We start from the raw sequence: 5,000 nt of genomic DNA, 5'->3' as shown, positions 1-5,000 counted from the left end.
ATGTTTTACTGATTTTCTTCTACTACTACTACTACTACTACCACCACTACTACTACTACTACTACTACTACTACTACTACTACTACTACTACCACTACTACTACTACTACTACTACTACTACTACTACCACACACACACACACACACACACACACACACACACACACACACACACACACACACACACACACACACACACACACACACACACACACACACACACACACACACACATACACCTGTCAAACATCCAAATCCAAACCTGCTGCTTAATTAGCACTTCTACACCTGTTGAGTAACGTTCTTAGTACCTTCTTTCTCACTAGCACACATCTGTCCTCCATTCTTATCACCGCTTATCATTATAGTGCTCCCGAAACACACCTGCACTTCGTTAGCGCTTATTTACACTTACAAACCTGTAGTGATTAATTTTTTTACTTCCACACCTGTTTTTTTTCTAATTAGCACTTCCTACACCTGTTCTCTTACATACTTCATAAATTTTCCTCATTTCCACTTCAAAATATGTCTTCTGGTTAATCTTTCCACCCTTTCTCTTATTTTTTTTTGCATTTACCCTCTTAAGTCTTTTGTACCCATCATCATCTATCATTTAATTCATCTTTCAACACCTGTCTAATGAATCCAACACGTTATTTATATATATTTTTTTTTTCGCAATTGTTCGTTAACGTCATAAAACTTATCATCATTACCTGTCTAATAAGCCCAATACTTACTGTGAATAATGGCTTCACTTCACTGTAGAAAAAAATGCTAAGTTGTAATGGTGATAATCCAAGTTTTAAATACGTATAAAAATGGTAACTTATATTGATGATGAGAATACGAATCTTAAACGCCAATTGTGCAGTCAAGAGTTCGGTAACGTTAAATAAGAAGACTGTGGAGTAATTGTAAACATGAATCTAAAAAATGAGCTATCAGTTTACAGCAGGTAGAGAGAGAGACATAAATAAAGGATGTATAGCGGAGAAATAGAGAAAAAAATGTACAAATGATAGGAGAAGAGAAAAAAAGCAATAAACACCGAATAGGGAGAGAGAGAGAGGAAAAAAAGGAACAGTGAATAGGGAGAGAGAAAAAGACAATGTACAAAGGATAGGAAAAGAGAAGAAAAAGTAAACAGCTACAGGGAAAAAAAATATATAAAGCAAATTTGATGCCAGACTTATTTATTTTCAAGATAAATTGTTTATAAATCTGCGGAAGTAATAAAGAGGTGATATGCAGCTTACCTGAGGCCACACCTGAAATACGCAGGAGGAACAGTTGTGGTCACCAAATTACATATGAAAAAATATATCCAAATCTGTTATCTAATTTGCCTTTCCAAACCCGCCATTTTATTCATATATGTGATCTAGTTAGTCTTTCATCACTTGCTTTCTAGTTTATTTTTATTTCTTTATTTTTTTATTTATTTTTTTTTTACATTTACAAATCTTCATACCTGTGATCTGATTAATATTTCCACACCTGCTTTTTCTATTTTTTTTTTTTTCCTCTATCATTTAGCAATTAAGATCTTTATACCTACCATCGAATTCACCTTATCTTTCACACCTTATCTATCGTACATCTTTCCACATATACAATCCTCCACACCTGTTTACATATTTAATTAACCTTTCCACACGTGTTATCTTAATTACCATATACCTCCCCAAATTTACCGACTACTACTCCCCACACGTGTCACCCAGTCAACCTCCTCACACCTGCCTTCATACTCATTAACTCCTCCACACTTATCCCTGCCCCCCTCCTAGTAAAACCATTAAATTACCCACATCTGTCATCCCTCACGTCACTCACACACCTGTCTTGCACTGCTCACGTCTAGAAAGGTGTAGTAGAGCCTTTCCCTCCCACACCTACACCCCACACACCAGACACACGTACGCCTTTGCCCCGCGGGTGTCTGGTGTGCTGGACGGGGCGGGGTGGGGAGGGCCAGGGCAGGGCGGGGCACAAAACACGTGTTCAAAATAACAAATACACAATCAATACGTTTTAAGGTGTTTGTTCCTAACGGAGTGTGTGTGAGAGAGAGAGAGAGAGAGAGAGAGAGAGAGAGAGAGAGAGAGTGTGATGTTTTGTTTGATGTAATAATGATAATGATGGTAATAATATGATAACAATGCTAATGAAAGGAAGAAAAATGAGAAGGAAAGCAAGAAGAAAAGAAGAAGAGAGAGAAAGGGAAATAGCATTAATAAGTAGTAGTTGTTATTATTATTATTATTATTATTATTATTATTGTTATTATTATTTTCACTTATGATTTCTTATATTATCAGCAATGCTTCACCTCAATATATTTGTATAAAGAAAGAGAAAATTGAAGCTTATGTGTCACTGAAGAGATTGATTTATTCGTTGTTGTTGTTGTTTTTTTCTTTTTTCTTTTCTTTTTACTTTCTTTTTATTTTTTCACACTTAAGAATTACCAACAGGAAGATTCAGTAATTTATCGACGAATTCATTTTTTTTTATTCTTTTTTACCAAGAAACAATTCCAGAACGTTGAAAAAAGAAAAACAAAAATTACAAGTTTATAGACAATCTTTTAAAAATCATCTATCAGAGAGAGAGAGAGAGAGAGAGAGAGAGAGATACCCCCAGTCACTGTCACAACGCCACACACCTCCCCCTCCCCCTGTTCCCCCAACCCTTCAGGAGGTGCGTGGCGTGGCGCTGTGTTGTTTTCTATGCTAAGTAAACCCGTCAGTTCTGCGGTCTGCGCTGGCACACTTTTGTAAATACCAGTAATAACACGACACGAGGACACACACTCCCCAGGCTGGACGAGACTAACTGAGAATGAACGCTATTATATTATATAAATATATTAAAGTTGTACTATTTTTAAGACTCGTGTTTCTTTTCCCACTTTTTTTAATTGTTTGTGTGTTTGTTTGTTTTTCGGTCCCAATATTTATGTACCTTGATTTGAGAGTGTTATTGTTGTTGCTGTTGTTGTTGTTCTTGTTGTGCCCCTTTTGTTAATGTATGGACACAGGTGATAAGTAGAGGTAGGCATATACAAATTGGTATGTCACTCAGAGCCAGGCAGGGACATTCAAGTTGATAGATCGTTATTTTTTTTAACACAACATTCTAATTAAAAAGACGAGCCTCGGTGTGTCGTGCATTGTGGTGTACAAACTTTTCATGTCTCTACATTGTTGGTTACAAAGAACACGTTGAGTTGTTTTATAGGTATTACTGGTGGTGGTCCTTTGTGAGTGAAAACTTCCCTTCATTTGCATTATTTACATATTTTCATGCCTACATATACAACTTTCAGCAGTTATACAAAACATTCTTCGCACAGTAATGAAAGTTACGTAACAAGTGTGTTTCATAATAAGAAGCACCATTATTGTAACACTAAAATTAATCAGTTAAGAGTTATCTGGAAAAGCATCAGACAAACTTACACACACACACACACACACTAGAGATCTCTGAACCTTCGAACCACTGCTAGAACAAACCCACGCGCCTCACTGAAGATCAACACGCAATCACAATACAGGCAGCGAGGAAAAGAGAGACTTGCTTCCTTAATAGGCTCATGGTCACCATCAGTCACCTCAGGCCTTGAAAATTTGAACATAGTGACTTTGGACATCGCTTACTTTCGTTCTTTAATCAGATGAGTTATGATTCTCTCTGCATTCAGAATATTCAGAATATGCTGGAACCGTATTCTGAAACACTGCGCAGCACCTCCACTACATCTAAAAGGTTCTACTTGAAGTCCACTACATCCAAAAGGCTCTACTTGAAGTGACTCTGGTTTTTAAGGATGCTTTTTATGGTTTTACTGATGATTAAAAAGATTTTTCTCATTACTAACAGGAGAAGCAATCTTAGGAATCAGTTTAAGCATCACTGTGGCCTTTGAAAACAGTGGTGGCGAGAGCAAAGCATACTCGTATTTGAACACTGGCCTTAATGTGACATATATAAGAAATTACTGTGGTAAATGTTGTTTCATAAAAATACAGAAAACTAACTCATCGCAGACGAAATTAAAGTAAATACTGACTGACTTAATACATAAACTGATGCGTTACATCGACTATACATTACGAAAAAAAAAAAAACATGTATAAAATCCGTAGGTTCGTAGTCGCTAACAGGAACAGCATGACCGCCAGTGTGTGAGGGAGGTGGTGTGAAGTGTTGCCATGTCAGTGCATCCTCCCAGCAGTGTGTGAGAAGGTGATGTGATGTGATGTGAGGTGATGTCTTCTCTGTACATCCACCCAGCAGTGTGAGAGAGATGGTGTGAGGTGATGCTGTCTTGTCTCTGCTTATCTTTCAAACAGTACGGGAGGTGACGTAAGGTGATGGATGACCCGCATTCCGAAGCACTACCGAACTCTCCTGAACTATTTTCCAAAGCCTCTAATTGAAGTAACCCGGGTTTTTAAGTGTTTTTACGACCCCGTTGACAGATAAGCATTTCTACAATACCAAAACAGTCTTGAGAGCCCGGCTAATCATCTCTGTGGCCTTTGAAAATAGTCGTGGTGAGAGCAAAGCGTTTTTAAATATGGGCCATAATATTATCTTCTTTGCCCCCTCCTTCCAGCATTGCCCAGAGCCTCAGCACTACCACGGGAGTTTATGGGTCTCTATCGCTTCTTCTTTCACCACTTCTGGCCATCCGGGACGACCAGTGAACGACCTGTGCAAGCCGCCACAACCACCAGGTGAGGACAATAGTATGCGTGGTTCATGAAGCTTCACAACATAACCCTCATTTGACTCGTCACCTTTACCATTATCATCATCATCGTCATTACCACCACCATCATCATTCAGTACTCGTTGTTAAGTTATTAGCGAAGTTTGTGATGATGTTATGGATGTTTTTTTCTAGGTCGATAACACCTGAGAGAGAGAGAGAGAGAGAGAGAGAGAGAGAGAGAGAGAGAGAGAGAGAGAGAGAGAGAGAG

General features: G+C 38.1%; 1 protein-coding gene and 1 long non-coding RNA gene across 2 annotated transcripts in view; both read left to right on the top strand.

Annotated features, from left to right (window-relative positions):
• The window catches only part of LOC135093163 (insulin gene enhancer protein ISL-1-like), a 200,981-nt gene extending 199,836 nt beyond the window's left edge, over positions 1–1,145 (top strand). The window contains 1 exon segment of the mRNA XM_063992089.1: positions 1–1,145. This exon segment is cut by the window's left edge and continues 2,781 nt beyond it. The gene's annotated coding sequence lies outside the window, so the exon portion shown is untranslated.
• A 2,990-nt stretch (positions 1,146–4,135) lies between these two features.
• LOC135093359 (uncharacterized) overlaps positions 4,136–5,000 on the top strand; it is a 9,474-nt gene continuing 8,609 nt past the window's right edge. Inside the window, exons 1-2 of the long non-coding RNA XR_010263324.1 lie at positions 4,136–4,260; positions 4,634–4,754. This is a non-coding gene — a long non-coding RNA (uncharacterized LOC135093359). The remainder of the gene's footprint in view (positions 4,261–4,633; positions 4,755–5,000) is intronic.

This window comes from Scylla paramamosain, chromosome 42 (assembly GCF_035594125.1).
Source record: "Scylla paramamosain isolate STU-SP2022 chromosome 42, ASM3559412v1, whole genome shotgun sequence".
NCBI lineage: Eukaryota > Metazoa > Arthropoda > Malacostraca > Decapoda > Portunidae > Scylla > Scylla paramamosain.
This window is presented reverse-complemented; position numbering and strand designations above follow the sequence as displayed.